The sequence below is a fragment of the Ranitomeya imitator genome, chromosome 2 (assembly GCF_032444005.1).
Source record: "Ranitomeya imitator isolate aRanImi1 chromosome 2, aRanImi1.pri, whole genome shotgun sequence".
Classification (NCBI taxonomy): domain Eukaryota; kingdom Metazoa; phylum Chordata; class Amphibia; order Anura; family Dendrobatidae; genus Ranitomeya; species Ranitomeya imitator.
The window spans coordinates 500,793,420-500,819,285 of record NC_091283.1 but is presented as its reverse complement, the minus strand read 5'-3'; the positions used below and the strand labels follow the sequence as shown (position 1 = coordinate 500,819,285).

Here is a 25,866-nt window from a genome sequence, read left to right as displayed (position 1 = left end):
TGCTGTCTGATTTGTTTGCTCGGATTAAGGGGGCTTGTTGGTTCACCAAGATAGATCTTCGTGGTGCGTATAATCTTGTGCGTATTAAACAGGGCGATGAATGGAAAATGGCATTTAATACGCCCGAGGGCCATTTTGAGTACCTGGTTATGCCATTCGGGCTTTCTAATGCTCCATCAGTATTTCAGTCCTTTATGCATGACATCTTCCGAGAGTACCTGGATAAATTCCTGATTGTATACTTGGATGATATTTTGGTCTTCTCGGATGATTGGGAGTCTCACGTGAAGCAGGTTAGAATGGTGTTCCAGGTCCTGCGTGCGAATTCTTTGTTTGTGAAGGGGTCAAAGTGTCTCTTTGGTGTTCAGAAGGTTTCATTTTTGGGTTTCATTTTTTCCCCTTCTACTATCGAGATGGACCCTGTTAACACTAGGACTACTGGACTCGTGACCCCGCCTAGAACTACTGAAAGGAGTCATTTTGACTCCTTGCTTGTTTTCGTTTATTTTTAGAGTTTCATTTGTGGTTATTTATTAATAATTATATTTTTTGTAATGTATTATTATTGTGAGATCCAACAGTAATGCTTTTGATTGTTTTTTTTCTGCTTTTCTTATTTTTCTACAGAAAATAACAATAATTATAATAGACGTTTTTGAAACATTTTTTTTTATTCAAGTGCACACATATAAACAACAACTGAAGAACAAAAAGCAGAGAAAATGTAGGTGGAGGAGCATAAAAATGAAAATATGGCGCAGAATTCACCTTCTAAACATTTGGTGTTTCGCATTTTAGGCATTGCCTTTGATTTATGGCAGTACATTGCCCACACAAAGACTTACCACAAGTCTTACAATTGCCGACAGATCTATTTTTCTTGCACTTTTCTTTGATCTGGCAAACTTTTGTTTGAACCATCACTTCTGAACATGTAGAAACTTGGGACGTGGAACCCTTTTCCCTATTTGTGACATAAGGACCACTCAACTCTCTCACAAGCGTTTGCAAAAATGCCTTGCGTGACATTTTTTGGTGGGTAATCTCCCTGAATATTATACATGCATTTATACCCGCAAAGTCTAAGGCATTTTCAAATGCATGAACAGGCCATCTCCTTGTGGATGTTCGTGTGGTATATTTTCGTGCCATCTGATCCACTACATCTACTCCATATTTTGTTTCATTGTAAAACTTTACCGTTTCTGGAGTTTTTTTAGCGGAATCAGACGCAACAACAACATCTGGATGGACGGAACTCAAAATGACAACATTTTTGTTGGGCTTTCCTTGATATACTGTAAGTGTAAAATTGTCTTCATTTCTAAACACTTTAGTGTTGTACAATTCCTCTTTCATGGATTTTATTTCTTTAGGCACTTCTCGCCTTATCTTATTCAGTGTTCTCACGATGGTTGTTCCTTTGCTTTTTAGCTGTTTAGCTAATTTTAATGAAGTAAAATAATTATCGGTTGTAACATTGCGACCTTTTTTCAAAAACGGGTCCGATAACTTCATTACCACATGGTCAGCTAAACGGTCCTCAGCACGGCGTGTGTCATCTTTGCCTAGATAAGGGAAGCCATTTGCCAGATATTTGCTCTCCTTATCAACAGCTAGCCAATATTTGTGGCCATATTTATCTGGTTTGGAAGGCATGTACTGCGTGAATGGACACCTAGTTTTGCTTGGGAAAAGTTGCTCCTCCACCGTTATGTATGGGCCAGGTTTGTAACACGCAATACAATTTTCAATAAACCTGTCCCACACAGTAGAAAATAGAGCAAACTTGTCCGTTTGCAGTCTCTCCGATCGAGTAGATTTCTCATCAAATCTGAGAAACCTCATAATTTCAACAAAGCGGTCCCTAGACATTGTCGCTTTGCAAAACGGTATTCCCCAGTCATTACACCAAATACTGCTAATCGAGTGACGGTTCGTGCCAGATATTCCACGAGCATAGAATATCGCAATGAATGCATCTAGCTCCTCATCAGATAGAGTAAACTGTAAATTATTGTTCCTGCATGCTTCTGCAAGCGTACAGTTCTTTATATGTGTCAATATATATGAATCAAAAAATAAACGCCATGCGCTCAAAGGACTATCGATAATGATATTTCTTCTGGCGTATCCTGTAGGGCCAGGTGCTTCTCGAAGAATATTTTGGCTGTCACGCCTACCAGGCAAGTGTTTTCCAATTTCAACAGGTTTCCATTGAATACCATCCGCTGAAACTAGTATTCCTTCAGATTCGCCTTCTCTGGTGTTTGTTGTTGCATTACCTTCGCCGCCATCGTTATCTGTTGTTCTTTCATTTCTGGGACGTTTTGCTGATTTTTTCTGTCCACGACCAGGAGGATGGTCACGAGGCAACATAACTGCATGAGCCCGATCCCCAGTTGATGTGCTTGGAATATCTGGAAAAAAGTTGATGAATATTTAGAATTTTTGTTTTGTAAGGGTCTGTGCACACTGGCTGGATTAGCGGCGGAATATCCGATCGGATATTCTCACCACAATCCGGCCTGTACCTGCCCGCTCAGGTACAGAGCGGAGTTTCATACCTGAAGCTCCGCTCCGAACCCCAGGCTGGAGCCGCTGTCTGGGACGGAGCCGTGCTCGTGCGTAAGCACGCGCTGCTCTGTCCCTGACAGCGGCTCCAGCCCGGGGTTCGGAGCGGAGCTTCAGGCATGAGCGGGCAGGTACGGCCTGTATTGCGGCAAGAATATCCAGATAGCTATTCAGCCAGAATTCTGCTAGTGTGCACAGGCCCTAACTCAGTGTGTGGAAGAACAAATAAATACACATAACTACTTACCTTCTGGATTTGTTCCTTCTGAGTCTTCAGATTCACTTGATATGTTCTGAGGAATGAAATCTTCATCACTGTCAGAATCAAATACATGTTCCTGCATTTCGGATTCCGATTCATCCTCCGGTATGGATTGCAAAGTAGCCAGAATATCCTGAGGCTTTATCAAACATCTTCTCTCCATATTCCTCACAAATTCCATAATTCTATATAGTTCCCTGCTGAAAAATAGAAATGAAATGAAAACTAAAAGAAATAATAACTGTTCTGCCACCTTCAAAAGTAGGTGGGCTGAATCAGTTGACAGACAGCTAAACTATTTCATAACAATTCATACCTGTATGAGTCTTCAGAGCTCGTATGTCTGCGTCTGTTCTCTTTGTCTCTTCAGCTGAACTGAAAGTAAAGTTACTATCCAGAATACTGTCTCCTGCTAGGACCTTAGAAAAATACCACCCTTCATTAGCATTAGATTAGAGCCTAGAGTAAACAAGCTATTTTGTTCAGCATTACACAGTAATACAAGCAGGTAAAACACAAGGAAAATGTGAAAAGTTGACATGTAAATTGAACTACATCTATATGAACATCAGGGTAAATAAGACAGAGTGAAAAAATTATGCACAAAACTTTATAGCAACATTTAGTGACAAAAGGACCTCAAAATACAGTAGGGAGTCAAAATGACTCCCTTCAGTAGTTCTTGGTAAATTTTGAAAAAAACGCGCAAATTTTTTACCGAAATTATTTATTCTCACAAAATCTTTTTTCACATCATATTTGAGGAAAAGTCACCGAGTTTCAAGCCGGAATTCTGAAAAATGTAGTCACAGAAGAGAAATAAAAAACGAAAGGAGTCAAAATGACTCCATCAGTAGTTCTAGTGTTAAAGTTCAGGCCATTTATGATTGGACTCAGCCGACATCTCTGAAGAGTCTGCAAAAGTTCCTGGGCTTTGCTAATTTTTATCGTCGCTTCATCAATAATTTTTCTAGTATTGCTAAACCGTTGACTGATTTAACCAAGAAGGGTGCTGATGTGGTCAATTGGTCTTCTGCTGCTGTGGAAGCTTTTCAGGAGTTGAAGCGTCGTTTTTCTTCTGCCCCTGTGTTTTGCCAACCAGATGTTTCGCTCCCGTTCCAGGTCGAGGTTGATGCTTCTGAGATTGGAGCAGGGGCTGTTTTGTCGCAAAGAAGTTCTGATGGCTCGGTGATGAAACCATGTGCCTTCTTTTCCAGGAAGTTTTCGCCTGCTGAGCGTAATTATGATGTTGGCAATCGAGAGTTGCTGGCCATGAAGTGGGCATTCGAGGAGTGGCGTCATTGGCTTGAAGGAGCTAAGCATCGCGTGGTGGTCTTGACTGATCACTAGAACTTGACGTATCTCGAGTCTGCCAAACGGTTGAATCCTAGACAGGCTCGTTGGTCGCTGTTTTACTCCCGTTTTGACTTTGTGGTTTCGTACCTTCCGGGCTCTAAAAATGTGAAGGCGGATGCCCTGTCTAGGAGTTTTGTGCCCGACTCTCCGGGGTTTCCTGAGCCGGCGGGTATTCTCAAAGAGGGGGTAATTTTGTCTGCCATCTCCCCTGATTTGCGGCGGGTGCTGCAAAAATTTCAGGCTAATAGACCTGACCGTTGCCCAGCGGAGAAACTGTTTGTCCCTGATAAATGGACGAGTAGAGTTATCTCTGAGGTTCATTGTTCGGTGTTGGCTGGTCATCCTGGAATCTTTGGTACCAGAGATTTGGTGGCTAGATCCTTTTGGTGGCCGTCTCTGTCGCGGGATGTGCGTTCGTTTGTGCAGTCCTGTGGGATTTGTGCTCGGGCTAAGCCCTGCTGTTCTCGTGCCAGTGGGTTGCTTTTGCCCTTGCCGGTCCCGAAGAGGCCCTGGACACATATCTCTATGGATTTTATTTAGGATCTCCCCGTCTCTCAAAAGATGTCGGTCATTTGGGTGGTTTGTGATCGCTTCTCTAAGATGGTCCATTTGGTACCCTTGTCTAAATTGCCTTCCTCCTCTGATTTGGTGCCATTGTTTTTCCAGCATGTGGTTCGTTTACATGGCATTCCGGAGAACATCATTTCTGACAGAGGTTCCCAGTTTGTTTCGAGGTTTTGGCGAGCCTTTTGTGCTAGGATGGGCATTGATTTGTCTTTTTCCTCGGCTTTCCATCCTCAGACAAATGGCCAAACTGAACGAACCAATCAGACCTTGGAAACATATCTGAGATGCTTTGTTTCTGCTGATCAGGATGATTGGGTGTCCTTTTTGCCTTTGGCTGAGTTCGCCCTTAATAATCGGGCCAGCTCGGCTACTTTGGTTTCGCCGTTTATCTGCAATTTTGGTTTCCATCCTCGTTTCTCTTCAGGGCAGGTTGAGTCTTCAGACTGTCCTGGTGTGGATACTGTGGTGGATAGGTTGCAGCAGATTTGGACTCATGTAGTGGACAATTTGACATTGTCCCAGGAGAAGGCTCAACGTTTCGCTAACCACAGGCGCTGTGTGGGTCCCCGACTTCGTGTTGGGGATTTGGTTTGGTTGTCGTCTCGTTATATTCCTATGAAAGTTTCCTCTCCTAAGTTTAAGCCTCGTTTCATTGGTCCGTATAGGATTTCTGAGGTTCTTAATCCTGTGTCTTTTCGTTTGACCCTTCCAGCTTCTTTTTCCATCCATAATGTATTCCATAGATCATTGTTGCGGAGATACGTGGCACCTGTGGTTCCATCCGTTGATCCTCCTGCCCCGGTTTTGGTTGAGGGGGAGTTGAAGTATATAGTGGAGAAGATTTTGGATTCTCGTATTTCGAGACGGAAACTCCAGTACCTGCTTAATTGGAAGGGTTATGGTCAGGAGGATAATTCCTGGGTCTTTGCCTCTGATGTTCATGCTGCCGATCTGGTTCGTGCCTTTCATTTGGCTCATCCTGGTCGGCCTGGGGGCTCTGGTGAGGGTTCGGTGACCCCTTCCCAAGGGGGGGTACTGTTGTGAATTCTGTGGTCAAGCTCCCTCCTGTGGTCGTGAGTGGTACTGCAGCTGGTTCTGTCTATGAGCTTCCTTTGGTGGATGTGAGTGGGGCTGCGGCTTCTGAGTTTCCTTCCTCAGGTGACGAGGTTAAGTCGTTAGGTGCTGCTCTATTTAACTCCACCTAGTTCTTTGTTCCTGGCCTCCGGTCAATGTTCCAGTGTTGGTCTTGCTCTCTCCTGGATCGTTTTTGTGGCCTGTCTTCACTGCATAAGCTAAGTTCTGCTTGTGTTACTTTTTTTGCTATTTTTTTCTGTCCAGCTTGCTATATTGGTTTTTCTTGCTTGCTGGAAGCTCTGGGACGCAGAGGGAGCACCTCCGTACCGTTAGTCGGTGCGGAGGGTCTTTTTGCGCCCTCTGCGTGGTTGTTTGTAGGTTTTTGTGCTGACCGCAAAGCTATCTTTCCTATCCTCGGTCTATTCAGTAAGTCGGGCCTCACTTTGCTTAAACCTATTTCATCTCTGTGTTTGTATTTTCATCTTTACCCACAGTCATTATATGTGGGGGGCTGCCTTTTCCTTTGGGGAATTTCTCTGAGGCAAGGTAGGCTTATTTTTCTATCTTCAGGGCTAGCTAGTTTCTCAGGCTGTGCCCGAGGCGCCTAGGTCTGGTCAGGAGCGCTCCACGGCTACCTCTAGTGTGGTGTGATAGGATTAGGGATTGCGGTCAGCAGAGTTCCCACGTCTCAGAGCTCGTCCTATGTTATTAGTAGCTATCAGGTCACTTTGTGTGCTCTTAACCACCAGGTCCATTGTGTTTCTGAATCACCAGTTCATAACAGTGGATGCTTTGGACACCTAGGCCCTTCTGACTACCTAAGGGAACGTTCCTAGCTTACCACCCAGCAGCCCCTCCTACAGTTAACCATTTACTACACTATGTTACTAATTACACTACATACAATAAAGTGCCCACCATTTAGTGGCTACAATTGAACACTACGCTTTCCATATTCTGTAGATACAACAGTAATATATATATATATATATATATATATATATATATATATATATATATATATATATATATATATATATATAAAAAGTTGGAACAGCATCCAATACTACCTCAGTGGCGTGCAAAGCTTTCCCAACCAGCAGTACAAAAAGCCTCCAGTTATAGTATCAGAAAAAGAAAAGCAGCACAAAAAAAAAAATACAAAAGTGGACTTTATTGCCTGAGCGGCATGGCAATGTTTCGGATACAAAAATCTTGAAAATCATAGTGTTCAAGCTTGAAAAAGGATTTTTGTATCCGAAACGTTGCCACGCCGCTCAGGCAATAAAGTCCACTTTTGTATTATTTTTTTGTGCTGCTTTTCTTTTTCTGATAATATATATATATATATATATATATATATATATATATATATATATATATATATATATATGTGTGTATATATATATATTGTACAGACCAAAAGTTTGCACACACCTTCTAAAGATTTTTCTGTATTTTCATGACTATGAAAATTGTAAATTCACACTGAAAGCATCAAAACTATGAATTGATACATGTAGAATTATATACTTAACAAAAAAGTGTGAAACAACTGAAAATATGTCTTATATTCTAGGTTCTTCAAAGTAGCCACCTTTTGCTTTGATGACTGCTTTGCACACTCTTGGCATTCTCTTGATGAGCTACAAGATGTAGTCAATGTAAATGGTTTTAACTTCACAGGTGTGCCCTGTCAGGTTTAATAAGTGGGATTTCTTGCCTTATAAATGGGGTTGGGTATCTGGTGGATACAAAGGTGATAGTCCTACTGAATAGACTGTTAGAATTTGTATTATGGCAAGAAAAAAGCAGCTAAGTAAAGAAAAATGAGTGGTCATCATTACTTTAAGAAATGAAGGTCAATCAGTCTGATAAATTGGAAAAACTTTGAAAGTGTCCCCAAGTACAGTTGCAAAAATCATCAAGCGCTACGAAGAAACTGGCTCACATGAGGACCGCCCCAGGAAAGGAAGACCAAGAGTCACCTCTGCTTCTGAGGATAAGTTTATCTGAGTCACCAGCCTCAGAAATCGCAGGTTATCAGCAGCTCAAATTAGAGACCAGGTCAATGCTACACAGAGTTCTAGCAGCAGACACATCTCTACAACAACTGTTAAGAGGAGACTTTGTGCAGCAGGCCTTCATGGTAAAATAGCTGCTAGGAAACCACTGCTAAGGACAAGCAACAAGCAGAAGAGACTTGAAGACACAAAAGAGAATAGTAAAACCAAAAACACTCAGTTTGAAAAAATGTTGCAGTAATCCACAAGTGCTAGTAAAAGATGTAAAAAACAGGGTATTTGGTTGATACGTTTTTTGCAAAACCTGTGTCTTCAGGTTTCTTGGTGGTGTGTGAACATGATCATACAGACTTGTTCACTGTGCAAGAAGCAGAAGAGACTTGTTTGGGCTAAAGAACACAAGGAATGGACATTAGACCAGTGGAAATCTGTGGTTTGGTCTGATGAGTCTAAATTTGAGATCTTTGGTTCCAACCACCATGTCTTTGTGCGATGCAGAAAAGGTGAACGGATGGGCTCTACATGCCTGGTTCCCACCATGAAGCATGGAGGAGGAGGTGTGATGTGTGGGGGTGCTTTGCTGGTTAGGGATTTATTCAAAATTGAAGGCATACTGAACCAGCATGGCTACCACAGCATCTTGCAGCGGCATGCTATTCCATCTAGTTTGCGTTTATTTGGACCACCATTTTTCAACAGGACAATGACCCCAAACTCACCTCCAGGCTGTGTAAGGGCTATTTGACCAAGAAGGAGAGTGATGGGGTGCTCCGCCAGATGACCTGTCCTCCACAGTCACCAGACCTGAACCCAACATCCCCATTGCTTTTCCCCTCTCCCCATCTGCTTCTCAGTGTTCTCACCTTTTATCTCTAACCTCTTCTTTTGGCCTCTCACAGCATACTAACTCTCCAACGCATGAAGATGGAAACTCCTTCGACTTGGTATTCTCCTGCTTTGCTCAGTGGACGATTTCACAAACTCCCCTCTCCCCCTCTCTGACCACCACCTTCTTTCATTCTCTATCAAGAACTGCCATCCCGCTCAGGTCACCCCCTCTTTCCACACTTATAGAAACATACAGGCCTTTAACACCCAGAAACTAATGCAGAGCTTGCAGTCCTCATTAGCCCCTATCTCCTCCATCTCATGTCCTGATTCTGCACTGAAGCATTACAATGAAACCCTCCAAAGTGCCCTGGATGAAATTGCACCTCCTATACATAGAACAACTCGGCACAGATGGCGACAACCGTGGCACAAGTGGCAAACTTGTTTCCTACAGCTGTGCTCCAGGTGCACCGAACGTCTGTGGAGAAATTCTACCCGAAGATTTCATCCATTATAAGTTTATGGTTAAAACATACAACTCTGCCCTTCACCTCTCCAAACAAACCTATTTTAACGCCCTCATCACCTCGATGTCCAATAACCCTAAACGTCTCTTTGACACTTTCCATTCCCTACTCAACCCAAGAGTGCAGGCCCCAACCACGGATCTCCGCGCTGACGATCTGGCAATAACTTCAAAGAAAAAATTGACCACATTAGACAGGAAATTATCTCCCAATCCCTTCATACCATGCACTGTCCTCCCTCCCCCACTGCATCCAGTTCACTCTCTGACTTTGAACCAGTTGCAGAAGAGGAAGTAATCAGGCTCCTTGCATCTTCTTGCCCGACCATTTGCACCAGTGACCCATTCCGTCACATCTCCTCCAGTCCCTTTCCCCGGCTGTCACCTCTCACCTAACAAAAATATTCAACCTTTCTCTCTCTTCCGGTATTTTTCACTCCTCATTTAAGCATGCCATCATACACCCATTACTTAAAAAACCATCCCTCGATCAAAACTGTGCCGCTAATTATAGACCTGTCTCTAATCTTCCCTTCATCTCTAAACTCCTCGAACACCTGGTCCACTCTTGTCTTATCCGCTGTCTCTCGGATAACTCTCTCCTCTCTTCAATCTGGTTTCTGCTCTTTACACTCTACTGAAACTGCCCTCACTAATGTCTCTAATGATCTACTAACAGCTAAATCTAATGGTCATTACTACATGCTAATTCTCTTGGATCTCTCCGCAGCATTCGATACTGTGCATCATCAGCTCCTCCTCACTACTCCTCACTCCTCAAGGACACCGTTCTCTCCTGGTTCTCCTCCTATCTCTCTGACCGCTCCTTCACTGTATCTTTTGCTGGTTCCTCCTCCTCTCACCTTCCCCTTACTGTAGGGGGTTCCTGAAGGATCAGTCCTAGGCCCCCTCCTCTTCTCTTTGTATACTGCCCCTATTGGACAAGCAATCAGTAGATTTGGTTTCCAGTACCATCTCTATGCTGATGACACCCAATTATACACTTCTCCTGATATCATGCCTGCCTTTTTAGAAAACACCAGTGATTGTCTTATCGCTGTCTCTAACATCATGTCCTCCCTCTATCTGAAACTGAACCTGTCAAAAACTGAACTCCTTGTGTTCCGTCCTTCTAATAACCTACCTTTGCCTGACATTGCCATCTCCATATTTGGTTCCACCATTACTCCCAAGCAAAATGCCCGCTGCCTTGGGGTCATCCTTGATTCTGAGCTTTCCTTCACCCCCCACATCCGATCATTGGCTTACTCTTCTTATCTGCATCTCAAAAACATTTCTAGAATTCGCCCTTTTCTTACTTTCGACACTGCAAAAACTCTTACTGTTTTACTCATTCATTCTAGTCTGGACTATTGTAGCTCTCTCTTAATTGGCCTCCCTCTTACCAAACACTCCCCGTTCCAATCTGTCCTGAATGCTGCTGCTAGGATTATATTCCTCACCAACCATTACACTGATGCCTCTACCCTGTGCCAGTCATTACACTGGTTACACATCCACTCAAGAATCCAGTACAAAACTATTACCCTCATCCACAAAGCACTCCATGGCTCAGCACCACCCTACATCTCCTCCCTGGTCTCAGTCTGCCACCCTACCCGTGCTCTCCATTCTGCTAATGACCTGAGGTTAACATCCTTAATAATCAGAACCTCCCACTCCCGTCTCCAAGACTTTTCATGTGCTGCGCCAATTCTTTGGAATGCACTACTCAGGTTAATACGATTAATCCCCAATCCCCACAGTTTTAAGCATGCCCTAAAAACGCATTTGTTCAGACTGGCCTACCGCCTCGATGCATAAACCGAACTATCCCTGTGTGGCCCATTCAAATAAAAAAAAACCTTAAACCTTAATCAGGTTCCTCACATCATGTTCTCATATATTTCATGCAGTTAATAGCCCTCTGCGTCTGTACTGTTACATACTTAGGCTGTTAACTGGTTCATGCAGCTTTACATGAACACCCGATCCTTCCACTATGGCTGGTCCGAACAACGAAAGCAATTGTTACCATCCACCTCTCGTGTCTCCCCTTTTTCCTATAGATGGTAAGCTTGCGAGAAGGGCCCTCACTCCTATTGGTATCTATTTTGAACTGTGTCTATTGTCTGTACAAATCCCCTCTATAATTTGTAAAGCGCTGTGGAATATGTTGGCACTATATAAATAAAATTATTATTATTATTAACCCAATCGAGATAGTTTGGGGTGAGCTGTACCGCAGAGTGAACGTAAAAGGGCCAACAAGTGCTAAGCATCTCTGGGAACTCTTTCAAGATTGTTGGAAGACCATTTTCGGTGACTACCTCTTGAAGCTCATCAAGAGGATGCCAAGAGTGTGTAAAGCAGTCATCAAAGCAAAAGGTGACTACTTTGAAGAACCTAGAATATAAGACATATTTTAAGTTGTTTCACACTTTTTTGTTAAGTATATAATTCCACATGTGTTAATTCATAGTTTTGATGCCCTCAGTATGAATTTATGATTTTCATAGTCATGAAAATACAGAAAAATCTTTAAATGAGAAGGTGTGTGCAAACTTTTGGTCTGTACTGTATATAACAAGACATGGTAATACACATAACAGTGTAGCAGTACCATTGAGGACTAGTGGTAATACACATGTTCGTGTAGCAGCACCAATCTCTAGAATTATTAAGTGACATATCAAAAAATAATATTATCCATTTCTTATACAATAGCTTGTACACAAGTGGATATGACCATAACATGATGGTACTGGGACGGCAGGTACATCAAGTATAGCCCATCCCCCTACAGTATCACCAAATGTGAAATGAAGCATTATGAAATTCTCAGTGAAATCAATGGACTGTATGTGTAATGCTGGGACCCCCAAATTGTTTACAATAAATTAGTAATACATTTTTATAAAAATGAATATTAAGCAAAGTATTTAATCCAGTGTTCACCATTCAGCCATTGTATGGGCACTGGTTTCCCTTTAAAATACATAGGGACTGTGTCTGCTTATTAGAAGGCTGAAAATTCAGCACTGAATTAGTTAAGTCCATCTCCGCTGTCACTGTAGTATCTGGCTGACGTAGTCTACATAGGATTGGAATGTAGCACTTGTCTTATGTTCAAAATAGCTCCAGTGACATAAGCTTTGGGTGTTGCAGATTTGATCAATATATTGAAATTCCAGACACACAGTTTCGGGGAGAGGAGAGATGATCCCTGGGGCTTGGGCGCAGTTTAGGAATCAACAAATTAGTGGCAAAACCTATAGGAGAGTAAAAGCACCTGCCCTGATTTAGTAAGGGTGTGCCACAATGTTTTTCATTGTGTAAGGGATAACATGCAGTGACACTTGAGAGCAAGTTAGAAAACAGAGCAACGTGAGTGGAGTGACAGCTCTCCGAGCATCTCTTCTTCTCAACAGATTTCACAGATCATTTAGCTGAAAGTCAAATATAATACTTTAGAATAATAAACACTAGAAAGGAAGTAACATTAAATGAAAGTGTCTTCAAGATACACAGGAATCATCACTGTGTTAAAGCATACATGTTGTTGAAGTTGGAATATTACAATTTAAACCTTTAGTTTATGGTTGTAAAGAAGACAAGCAATAGGATTAGCAAGTTTCATATATGGATTGATCACAGAATATTATTTGATGACAGAGAAACAAGACATGCCAGCGCACAGCAAAGTGTGCAGATAATTTGATGGTGCTTTCCCCATTTGAAGCAAATATGGTTGGACAAGTTATTGAAATACCTTCTATAACATAAAACGACTTTCGACTTACTTATTGTCATACTAGTGTCCTAGAAAAACCTTCCATTGGCCCAAGCACTGAAACAAAAATTTTACCCTAAGGGAGCTCAGTTGCCAGCACACCAGCACATGAAAAGTCAGCAGAGTTTAATCCAGAAATCTCAGAATTTTTCAAGCCCATGTGGCGTCCGTGTGCGTTCTCTTTTCATAAATCTACTGTTAGGGTGGCAGATTGTGCTAAATAAAATAAACAATAAAGCACAATCGCAACCCGGGGTCCAACGTGCAGAGATGGAAAACTGTTGCTAGTGAACAATGACACAATCAGCTATAGTGTATGGATTAATTCACTATAATAGTACTCTCAGGGTATCAGAAAGAGTATAGCTAGGAGAGTCTCCCTTATTTATAACACATAACTTTTAATGCAAAACTAAAATCATGGACAAAAAATGACACAAGAAAAACACATGTATAAAGTGCTCGTGTATACCATTGCTCAAGTTAAAAAATGGTCTCACCAATGTTGCAGACGTATTTCCATAGCAGGTTCACCTATGACCATTATGACGATCAGTTTTCCATGAAGGGGGAGAGGATGGAGCGGAAATGGTTCTCCCTAGCTCCCTGTCGTACCCCTGCACAGCTCCTGTTCTCACAAGGACAGGCCCCAAGTATTCCCTGCTATGGACAACCCACCATCCACTTCCCTACATGTCTCCTTCCCGGTCCTGGGGATTCATCAGGGAAACTACTGTAATAACACTGTGGGAAAATAACCACTGTATTGTCTGTCTAAATTGTTGGGCCCTGCAGTTGCAAGATACCCCTAAAGGTGTGACCGTCTGTGCCACATACATGGGCCATTAATATCACAGGGTGTCGCAGTGTAGCTTCATTTTTATATTCATTCATTCTATGAGGTACGCCTACGGCGTGTGACCTCACCACCAAGGTGGCTGTTCCCCGTGTTCGTACTCACAGCCTAATGGGGATTCAAAGATTGGCACCATTGAGGCACTGTGTCCAGGTGGTTCCCATTCATCAATACACGACCGTTTGTCCGCATGAGATAGCACGTGGTAAAACTTTATGCGTTCAATGTAGTGGAAGTCACGCCAACTGGAAATGACCGCGCCATCTTGTGCGCGTCATATGGGGTAGGTGATTATCAAGGGGAAGCAGGATACTTGATGCATTTCACTCAGTGGAATGCAAACCTGCCGGGAATGTGAGCGCCATCTTAATAGCGTCATATCCGGTTATCCGGTCACCTAGGAAATACGCTCTTTACACTTTAGTGCGAATTATAACTATAATTCAAAACAGCATAACCATAATTTCTAATGGCTTAATCAAGAGTATCATCCAGTCCCTCAGTTGCATCCAACAAATGCGGACCTAACCAAAATATTTGACAGTATCCTTAGACCTTTTGTGGTCTCACTTCCTTCTTATATCAGGGACACGATGAACCTCCTCCGCAGGCTGAAACCAGATGTTTTTCTAGTGAGCATTGATGTGGAAGCACTGTACTCCTCAATCCCACGTGACTTTGGGATTTGGGGGTATGACACTTTATTGGCACAAGGGGCGGTCAATTTTTGTCTTGCAACGAACTGGTGGTTACCCTCCTTGACTTTGTGCTCAAAAACAACTTTTTTCGTTTGATGGTCATATCCTCCACCCGCTCAGAGGCACTGTCAATGGAAGTCCATGTGTGCCAAGTTATGCCAACCTGTTCCTGGGGTGGTAGGAGCATACCATTATTTTCTGTGAGGCCCATGAGGAATATCTGATCAACATTGACCTATGGGTAAGATTTATCAATGTTATTTTTGTCCTATGGAGAGGTACTAAAGAATCCTTCCAGAATTTCAGCATTTCACTAAACACCAATGATATTGTCTTGAAATTTACCTTTGAAATAGAATGGGAAAGGTTGCCATTTCTGGATATCATGATTGCAAACTCAGGGAGGGGGATTGTCTGGAAACTACCGTCTATAGAAAGTCAACTTCCACTAATTCCACTGAAAAAAGTATACCTAAGGGGAAATATCTCAGACTTAGATATAAATGCACAAATGGGAAGGACTTTTAAGACCAAAGCAGATGACCTGAGATGAAGGTTCATCACAAGGGGTTACCCTGACCGGGTGCTGATGTAGGCCTTCCACCATGCGAAAAGACAGGTGAGGTGAAAATTACTAACACCACAGGAGAAGAAGGTGGAACTTATACGTATCTTCAACAAGGGGGCTCCATTTGTCAAAGATTTTCTCAGGAAACATTGGGATATCCTGAGAATGGATGATGACATCAGGGATGTTGTGGGAGAGTTTCAACAAATCACCTATAGAAGGAGTAAAACTCTGGGTGATCGGCTGGTGCACAGCCATTTCAGTTTGCCTTAAAAGGAAACTTGGTTACGAAAGAGATGGTATGTGAATCAGTGCTGGTGTGAAAGTTCTTCAATGTGAACGCAGGTGAAACACATACCATCAGGGACTTTATTAATTGTAAGACCAAAGTGGTCATTAACAGAGTGGTGTGTGAATGTGGCATTACATATGTTAGTTGTCAAGTTCCCGCTGCAGCACAGGGGGAATCTCGAACCATGTCCACTGCGGTCTCCCATTCTCTTCCTGCTGCAGTGGAACCTGCTCAGCAGAGACGTCGATCCTAGCGTCTGGCTCAAGCTGATACTGTGCGCTTGGGTACTGCTGCCTTTCCAGGGTCTGCCTTTGCAGCCAGCACTGTTCAGCAGTGAGCAGGCGTTTCAGGGACTAAGTCCTGCTTTTCCCCCACTGAGCATTCCCATGGAACGACCTCCCATTGGAGGTCAGGGGTTACATGCTCAGGTCCTGTTGCAGCTCCTATTGGACCATCGGGAAGGTCCCGGAGCGCTACTGCTATAAAAGGTTTGAAAGGCCGCTCCGCCATGCGCCAGTGTAAACTTATTAACTTGTGTGTGTGTGGATGAATGCTGCCTGTCGATGGATGAAAGCTCCAAATCATTCCCATCCCTAGTGTTGTTGCCTGCTCGCGAATGGTATAGCTACCTAGCACCCGACAGTGCTATCCTGCACAATTGCACAAGTTGCTAATCCAGTTAGCAGTGACCGCCAGAGCTGCACCGTGTGCAGATAGTGCGCTTTCCTAGCCCTACTTAGGGTGGTTATTGGCATCCACCAGAGTGGCGCTGCACGCACTCCAGTGCGGTAAATATTTAGTTTAATTAGTTTTGTGTCGCCTTGCTTGTGCTCTCTATGCGGTATCGCGGCCCTGTGATGCAACAGGGTTCACTTCCTTCATACCCGGTGAAGTTAACCCGTGTGTGTATTCACATTATCCCACCATATAGTCCGTCATTACCAAGCAGCTGGTGTCTTTTCTGCACGGTGGTCCCCGAACTGCAAACGGACCATATATCATATCCAATTATTATTTGGTGCGTTCCGCCAGTCCTAACATTACACTAGCACCAGGGTCTGGCTTGTAATGGTGGACAAACAGCGTCTACACCAGTGCATCCAGCAGCTGGAGGGTAGGTTGGCGGCTCTTGAGCATACAACCTACATTCAGCGTCTCCCATTCCCATACTACCTCCTCATCCCACCCTCTCTCTGTTGGAGTCCCCCAAGGCTCTGTTCTAGGACCCCTACTTTTCTCAATCTATACACTTGGCTTGGGACAACTCATAAAGTCCCATGGATTCCAGTACCACCTCTATGCTGATGACACTCAGATCTACCTCTCTGGCCCAGACGTCACCGCTCTGCTGTCCAGAATCCCAGAGTGCCTATCAGCCATATCCTCCTTCTTCTCCTCTCGCTTCCTCAAACTCAATGTGGACAAATCTGAACTCATCATCTTTCCTCCATCCCACAAATCTTCCTTACCTGACCTATCTATTGCAGTCAATGACATCATGCTTTCCCCTGTACCCGAAGTCCGCTGCCTCGGAGTAACCTTCGACTCTGCCCTGTCCTTCAAACCACACATCCAAGCTCTTTCCACCTCCTGTCGCCTCCAGCTCAAAAATATCTCCAGGATCCGTCCTTTCCTCAACCCCCAATCTACTAAAATGCTTGTGCACGCCCTCATCATCTCCCGCCTTGACTACTGCAACATCCTTTTCTGTGGCCTCCCTGCTAACACCCTTGCACCTCTCCAGTCCATCCTTAACTCTGCTGCCCGACTAATCCATCTCTCTCCTCGCTACTCCTCCGCTTCCCCCCTATGCAAATCTCTTCACTGGCTCCCATTCCCTCAGCGTATCCAGTTCAAATTACTAATACTTACCTACAAAGCCATCCACAACCTGTCTCCTCCATATATCTCTGAACTAATCTCCCGATATCTTCCCTCACGTGATCTCCGGTCCTCCCAAGACCTCCTTCTCTCCTCCACACTTATTCGCTCCTCATCCAATCGCCTCCAAGACTTCTCCCGAATATCCCCCATCTTCTGGAACTCTATGCCCCAACACGTCCGACTATCAACCACAGTCGGATCATTCAGACGGAACCTGAAAACTCATCTCTTCAGTAAAGCCTACAGCCTGCACTGACACCGCTGCCGCTCTCATCACTATGGAAGCTACCGCCTCACCAACACCGGAGCTCCTGCAACCCTCAACCTACTGTCTCCTTCCCCATAATCCTGTAGAATGTAAGCCCGCAAGGGCAGGGTCCTCGCCCCTCTGTATCAGTCCGTCATTGTTAGTTTGTTTACTGTATGTGATATCTGTAACTTGTATGTAACCCCTTCTCATGTACAGCACCATGGAATCAATGGTGCTATATAAATAAATAATAATAATAATAACCTCGGCTGTGGATGTTACCATGGTCGCTGTTCAGGTTGCTAGCGTAGCTGCAGCCAGTTTGTCCACTGCCACCCCTGCTCTGACTTTATCCCGTCTCCCGCTACCTGATTAAGTTTACTGGTGACAGAAAGCTGTGTCGGGGATTCGTGAGTCAGTGTGCCATACACCTTGAGTTCCTGGCTGCACGTTTTCCCACGGAGTGGGCGAAGGTGGGATTTATTGTATCCCTGTTGTTGTGCATTGCATTGGAGTGGGCAACACCGTTGTGGGAGCGTGACGATCATGTGGTGCAGAGTACTCCAAGGTTTCTTCACTCTCTGAGACAGGTCTTTTTGGGACCTCGCGTCACCCATGATTCGGCGCTCCAACTGCTGGCTTTGACACAGAGTTCATCCATGGTCAGTCATTTTTCTGTTAACTTCCAGACTTCTGAGCTGGAGTGGCCGGATAAAGTCCTTATCCCTGTGTTCTGGAGAGGACTGGCTGACCCTGTGAAGGACGCCTTGGCCACTAGGGATATTCTCGCTACACTGGAAGAGTTGATAGCCATATCCTCTCGCATTGACCTCCGTTTTCATGAGCGGGGGTTGGAGCGAGCGCAGTGTAGGCAGAGATTTCAGCTGGCACCTACCTTCGCCAAGCCTCTGGAGTCCCCTGTTCCGGCGTCCAAGCCCTATGAGGCCATGGAGGTTTCTCCAGCGGGTCCTAAGTTGTGGGCAGCTCGAATACCCATGGTCTGTAATGTCTGCCAGCAGTCAGGACATTATACCAAGAAATGTCCACAGCGGCGGGGGAAACGCCGCATCTAGTAACTGTAGGAGGAGGATCACTAGACACAGCGGCGTTTTCCTCCAAATTGTCCTTCAAGAGGACAATTACTTTTGGCCCTTCCACTTTTACGGTTGAGCTTTGTGTGGATTCCGGGGTGGAGGGAAATTTCATGTCCTCAGCCTTCGCCCAACAACACGCAATACCCCTGGTTATGCTAGCCAAACCAGTGACCGTAAGAGTGGTGAATTGGTCGACACTGCCCTCACAAATTACACACCAGACTATCCCGTTTACATTATCCATGTCTCCATCCCATCAGGAGATCATTTCCCTTCTTGTCATTCCTGAGGGGATAGACGAGATTCTGCTAGGGATACCTTGGTTGCGTTACAACTCTCCACATATAGAGTGGTCTTCTGGGAGAATTCTGGGATGGAGTAAATCTTTTGAGGGCAGATGTCTGAGAGAGTGCGTTCAGGTTGCCACATCAGAGGTATCCGCAGATCTTACCTCTCTCCCCAAACACTATTGGTCTTATGCGGACACATTCTCCAAGAGAGCTGCAGAGACTCTTCTGCCTCACCGCCCCTATGACTGTCCTATTGATTTCTTGCCTGGCTCAGAGCCTCCCTGGGGATGAGTCTATCCCCTGTCTCTCCCGGAGACGGAGGCATTGTCACTATACATCCAGGAAAATTTGGCAAGAGTATTCATTACGAAGTCAGTGTCACCTGCGGGGGTGGGGTTCTTCTTTGTGCAAAAGAAGAACAGAGAATTGCATCCATGTGTCGACTCCTGGGGTCTTCATGCCATCACCATTAAGAATAAGTAACCTCTGCCTTTCATATCTGAGCTCTTCGATAGACTACGAGGGGCGAAGGTATTTACTAAGTTAGATCTGTGGGGTGCTTACAACCTGATTCGCATCTGTGATGGGGATGAATGGAAGACGGCTTTTACCACCAGGGATGGGCACTATGAATATCTGGTGATGTCCTTTGGACTCTGTAATGCCCCAGCCGTCTTCCAAGACTTTGTGAATGACATCTTCCGGGATATGCTCTCCACCTCGGTGGTAGTCTATCTGGATGATATTCTCATCTACTCTCCAGATATAGATTCCCACCGGAGATATGTTTGCAGAGTCTTCGAGCTCCTAGGGGCAAACTCCCTCTATGCCAAGTTGGAGAAGTGTCTGTTTGAGCAGGAGTCCTTGCCTTTCCTGGGCTATATCATCTCAGCCCGTGGATTAGCTATGGATCTTGCCAAGCTGCAAGCAGTGATGGACTGGCAGGAACCTCATTCTCTCAAAGCGGTGCAGCGCTTTATGGGGTTCATTAATTATTATCACCAGTTCATTCCCCACTTATCCACTTTGGTAGCTCCCTTGGTATCCCTCACCAAGAAGGGTGCAAATCCCAAATTGTGATCGGAGGAGGTCTCCAAGGCCTTCTTATCTGTTAAGTCCCATTTTGCTAGCGCTCCCATTCTGCATCGTCCCGATATAGATAAGCCCTTCATTATTGAGGTGGATGCCTCGTCCATCGGTGCTGGAGCAGTCCTCTTCCAAAAGGACGCTCAAGGTCGGAAGCATCGTTGTTTCTTCTACTCCAAGACCTTCACTCTGGCGGAGAGGAATTATTCCATCGGGGACAGGGAGTTACTAGCAATGAAGTTGGCCATTTCAGAGTGGAGACACCTTCTGGAGGGAGCTTGCTTTCCCTTCCAAGTTTACACTGACCACAAGAATTTGGTGTATTTGCAAACAGCCCAGCAGCTAAATTCTTGCCAGGCTAGATGGTCTGTGTTCTTCTCCCAGTTCCTCTTCACCCATCATTTCCTATCCGGGGAGAAGAACATTCACGCTGACGCTCTCTGCCGCTCTGTGGTGTCATCAGAGGAGGAGGAGGAGTCTCGGCTAATTGTCCCCTCCGAGAGTCTGAGAACTGTGGCTCCGGTGTCGCTAGAGTCTGTGCCCCCGGGCAAGACTTTCGTGCCATCTAATTTGCGACCAGAGGTTCTCTCTTGGGCTCACTCGTCCAGGGTGGGTAGACATTTTGGGATCAAGAGGACGTCAGAGCTTCTGGCGAGGACGTACTGGTGGCTGCATATGGCCCATGACATGGAAGACTATATTCGGGCGTGCGTCTCCTGCGCCAAGAATAGGTCTTCTCGACAACGGCCTGCTGGGCTACTTTACTCCCCACTGGTGACTGATAGGCCCTGGGAGATGGTCGGGATGGACTTTGTGGTTGGCTTACCCAAGTCCCGTAGCTGCACAGTTATTTGGGTAGTTACTGATCATCTCACCCACAGTTACCTTCTGCACGGGCCATTGTTTGTCAAACATGTCTTCCTCTTACATGGTATGCCTCATAAGATTGTCAGTGACCGGGGTCCCCAGTTTGCGTCTCGGTTCTGGAGAGAGCTTTGTCGCCTACTTAGTATTGAGCTGAATCTGTCTTCAGCATACCATCCTGAGATGAACGGGTTGGTAGAGAGGGCCAACCAGACCCTGGTCACATACCTACAACATTTTGTTTCGGCCAGGCAGGATGAATGGGCATCTCTGCTACCATGGGTGGAGTTTGCCTTGAACGCCATAGCCAACTCCACAGGGCAGACCCCATTCCTCCTTAATTATGGCCCGCATCCACGGGTTCCTGTGCCCATGCCCGTGTCTTCTGCCCAATCAAGGGTGGAAGACTGGGCAGTGGAAGCACAGGACATCTGGGACCGCACACAGGATGCCATCTGGGCCTCCAAGGAGAGAATGAGGGTCTCAGCCGATGCACATCGGCACCCCGCTCCGAACTTTGCTCCTGGCAACTTAATGTGGCTCTCCGCCCGCAATATCAGGCTGCGAGTTGAGTCCAATAAGTTTGCGCCTCGCCACTAAGGTCCCTTCAAGGTTCTGGAACAGGTTAATCCTGTGGTCTACCGTCTGGCTCTTCCATCACGCCTGGGTATCACCAACACCTTTCATGTGTCCCTCTTAAAACCTGTTTACATGTCCCGGTTTTGCAAGTCATCTGCCGGGACATCGGGTTCCTCCACAGATGAATACGAGGTGAATTATATCTTGGGGTGCAAGGTGGTACAAGACAAAAAGTACTATCTGGTGGACTGGAAGGGTCACGGCCCAGAGGACAGAACCTGGGAACCTGTCGAGCACATTCAGGCTCCGCAGCTCATTGCAGCCTTTGAACGTAGCGAGGCTTGAGGAGGGAGGGTAATGTTAGGGGTCGAGTTCCCGCCGCTGCATAGAGGGAATCTCAAACCATATCCACTGCGGTCTTCCATTCTCCTCCAGCCACAGTGGAACCTGCTCAGCGGAGACGTCAATCCCAGCAACTGGCTCAAGTTGATACTGTGCGCTTGGGTACTGCTGCCTTTCAAGGCTCTACCTTTGTAGCCAACACTGTTCAGCAGCAAGCAGGCATTTCAGGGACTAAGTCCTGCTTTTCCCACACTGAGCATGCCCACGGAACGACCTCCCATTGGAGGTCATGTGTCAGATGCTCAGGTCCTGTTGCGGCTCCTATTGGAACATCAGGAAGGTCCTAGAGCGCTACTGCTATAAAAGGTTCACGTGGCCACTCGGCCATGCGCTAGTGTAAGCTTATTAACTTGTGTGTGAGTGGATGAATGCCTGTCAATGGATGAAAGCTCTGAATCATTTTCATCCCTAGTGTTGTTGCCTGCTCGCGAATGGTATAGCTACCTAGCGCCCGACAGTGCTATCCTGCACAATTGCACAAGTTGCTAATACAGTTAGCAGCGACCGCTAGAGCGGCACCGTGCTCAGATAGTGTTCTTTCCTAGCCTTACTTAAGGTGGTTAGTGGCATCCACCAGAGTAGTGCAGCGCCCCAGAGTCCTGGTCGTTGCAGTGATGTCGCTCTGCCACTAAGGGGAGTGATGTTATGTCTGATTGCACTAAAGGAGTTCACCTGACCAGGTATCACAGTCACACATTACACTTCACATTCCGGCCACCAGGGGGAGCAAAAGGCACTATGTATTAGGCCACTCCTCACACTCTGGTAAAACTGGGGGTTGGATAGGAAGTTAGAACAGAAAGCAGCCTGGGAGAGCTCCAGGGAGGACCTGTCAGAAGTGGGTTCCTGACAGGGGCCTAGCAGAAAGGACAGATTGTTATGGAGCCGCGCCTGCACTACCTTGCGGCGGTATCCAACGAAAGGACACGAAGCGAAGTATATTGTGGAGGAGTGAGAAACAGGATCAGAGTAAGAAGGAGATAGAACCAGTAGGAGTCGTGCCCCTAAGACCGTGGCAACATTCTTCTGAGGCGCGTAGCCGGTGGCCGGAGCACCGAGGAAGTAACAGACTCTACGCATTACTTCAAACAGCGGCAGGACAGTTGATTACAGGTTGGCTGTCTACCATAAATCACCTAAGCAGACATCGGAGGCAATTGTGGGAGAGGGGCGACACTAGGGTCCCAGAATAACTCTAGGCCTACCTGTCATACGGGTGCGTCCTAGCCATATCATACTGGGGGATGGAGAGAGAGAAAGAACTGATACGAACGTTGTGAGGACTATCCCGTGGTGCTCAGCAGGGAAGGACTACAACACACAGGCACTAGTTGGTAGGCACTGATTTCCACCTTAAAGGGAACTCTGGATATGCCTTCGGACCGGCCGGTCTCAGCCAGCCCTGTTAACAGTGCTCTGGATTGCGGATCCCGAAGCCTTCAGTAAGGCTACGTTCACATTAGCGTTCCGCTAATGTGCGTCGCTGTTGCGTCGGCGACGCAGCGGCGACGCAGCGGCGACGCGCCCCTATGTTTAACATGGGGGACGCGTGCGTTTTTTTTGTTGCGTTTTCTGACACGTGCGTCGTTTCCGATGCTAGCGTCGGACGCAAGAAAATGCAACAAGTTGCATTTTTAGTGCGTCCGATTTTCGTCAAAAAACGATGCACGCGTCGCAAAACGCAGCGTTTTTGCGTGCATTTGCGCGCGTTTTTTTGTGCGTCGTGCGTTGCGTTGCCGTTGCGTCGCCGACACACCGGCGCGCAACGCTAATGTGAACGTAGCCTTAGACACCAGAGCTTCAGGCTTCAGCTGCCTATCGCTGGTTGCTATAGACTTGGCTGGAGAGCCAGCATTAACCAAATGAACACTGTGATCCTGAGCAAGATGCTGGGACTTTAGCAGCGTCTGAGTCTGAATGGGAGACAGCAGAGGCAGAGACAGATAAGGCTTGGGATCTATCCCACACAGAGGGAATATTCCGACACCTAACATCTACATTACAATATTTATATAAACACATACAGTTTTCTAGGTTTATAATAGAAATCTATCCATGATAATTGCATGACACCTTGATGGTCTGTGTGGGATCCAATTTTAATTCAAGCACCTATATACTTGAATGGATGAGTTTCATCCAAACTCAGATAAAAGTAGTGCACACTGCAATTTTTTTCTGATGGATAGTCAGACTGAGACAAATATTGTTCATATGAACAGACCTATTGAATTATATGTGTCAGTGCGTGCACTGTCAGCCCGCTTCCCAGATGAGAGATCAGATAGCTGTAGCACTGCTACAGGTGTCCTTGCATGGTGTCTTCTTCCCCCTTCATGCAGGGATGCCAACTTACTCACCGCTATGGCCGTCAGCACAGTCCCCAGTGTGCTTCAGCTTAATACTTCCTGCTTACAGTCTGTGTGCTCGCTGAAGATCCTGACGGCGTGCCTAGTGCGCACGGATAGCTGAGAGGCATATAGTATAAGTAGTACACCTGCAAGATATCTCCAAGCCAATAGTTGGGAGATGCCAAGCAACATACAATTGTGCTCAAAAGTTTACATACCCTAGCAGAATTTTTGCTTTGGCTTTTTTTCAGAGAATATGAATGATAACACCAAGACTTTTTCTCCACTCATGGTAAGTGGTTGGGTGAAGCCATTTATTGTCAAATTACTGATTTTTCTCTTTTTAAACCATAATGACAACCCAAAATATCCATATTACCCTGATCAAACCTTCACATACCCCATTTCCTAATACCGTGTATTGCCTCCTCTAACATCAATGACAGGTTGTAGTCTTTTTGTGGTAGTTGTGGATGAGTTTCTTTATTTTCTCAGATGCTAAAGCTGCCCACACTTCTTGGCAAAAAGCCTCCAGTTCCTGTAAATTCCTGGGCTGTCTAGCATGAACTGCATGCTTGAGATCTCCCCAGAGTGGCTCAATGATACTGAGGTCAGTAGACTCAGATGGCCACTCTAGAACCTTCCCTTTGTTATGCTGTAGCCAATAACAGGTCAACTTGGCCTTGTGTTATGGATCATTGTCATGTTGGAATGTCCAAGTATGTCCTTTGCGCAGCTTCCGGGCTGATGAGTGCAAATTTGCCTCCAGTATTTGCTGAATACGTGCTGCATTCATCTTTCCTTCAACTTTGACCAAATTTCCTGTGCCTTTGTGGCTCACACATCCTCAAAACATCAGCGATCCATCTCTGTGCTTTACAGTAGGAATGGTGTTCTTTTCATCATAGGCCTTGTTGAACTCTCTCCAAATGTAATATTTATGGTTGTGTCCAAAAACTTCAATTTTGGTCATATCACTCCAAATTACCTTGCTCCAGAAGTTTGAGGCTCGTCTCTGTGCTATTTTGTGTATTGTAGGTGAAATACTTTGTGGCATTTGCACAATAATGGCTTTCTTCAGGCGACTTGACCATGCAACCCAGTTTTCTTCAAGTGCCTCCTTATTGTGCATCATGAAACAGCCACACCGCTAGTTTTTAGAGAGCCCTGTATTTCAGCTGGTGTTATTTGTGGGTTTATCTTTGCATTGCAAACAATTTTCCTGGCAGTTGTGGACAACATTTTTTGTTGGTCTACCTGACCGTGGTTTTGTTTGTACAGAGCTCCTGATTTTCCATTTGTTAATCACAGTTTGAACGCTGCTGACTGGCATTATCAATTCCTTGGATATACTTTGGTATCCCTTTCCTGTTTTATACAGTTCAACTACCTTTTCCCGTAGATCAGTTGACAGTTCTTCTGCTTTCCCTATGACTCACAATCCAGAAACATCAGTGACTTGATGAAAGATGCAAGGGTCTGTCTGGATCCCAGAAACTCACTCAGCTTTTATGCACTCACGCTGATAACAAGCAAACAGGTCACAGGTGAGGAAGTTACATTTAGTAGACATTCAAACCTATTTGTATCAACTTCAGTGCATGTTATCAGGCCAAAATCACCAGGGTATGTAAACTGTTGATCA

General features: G+C 45.3%; 1 long non-coding RNA gene across 1 annotated transcript; it reads right to left on the bottom strand.

Annotated features, from left to right (window-relative positions):
- Window positions 1-2,312: 2,312 nt before the first annotated feature.
- LOC138667529 (uncharacterized) lies at window positions 2,313-3,585 on the bottom strand. Its single transcript, XR_011318806.1, has 3 exons — window positions 3,153-3,585; window positions 2,822-3,036; window positions 2,313-2,420 (listed from the first exon to the last, which is right to left on the bottom strand). It is a non-coding gene; the product is annotated as an uncharacterized lncRNA (long non-coding RNA).
- Window positions 3,586-25,866: the final 22,281 nt, after the last annotated feature.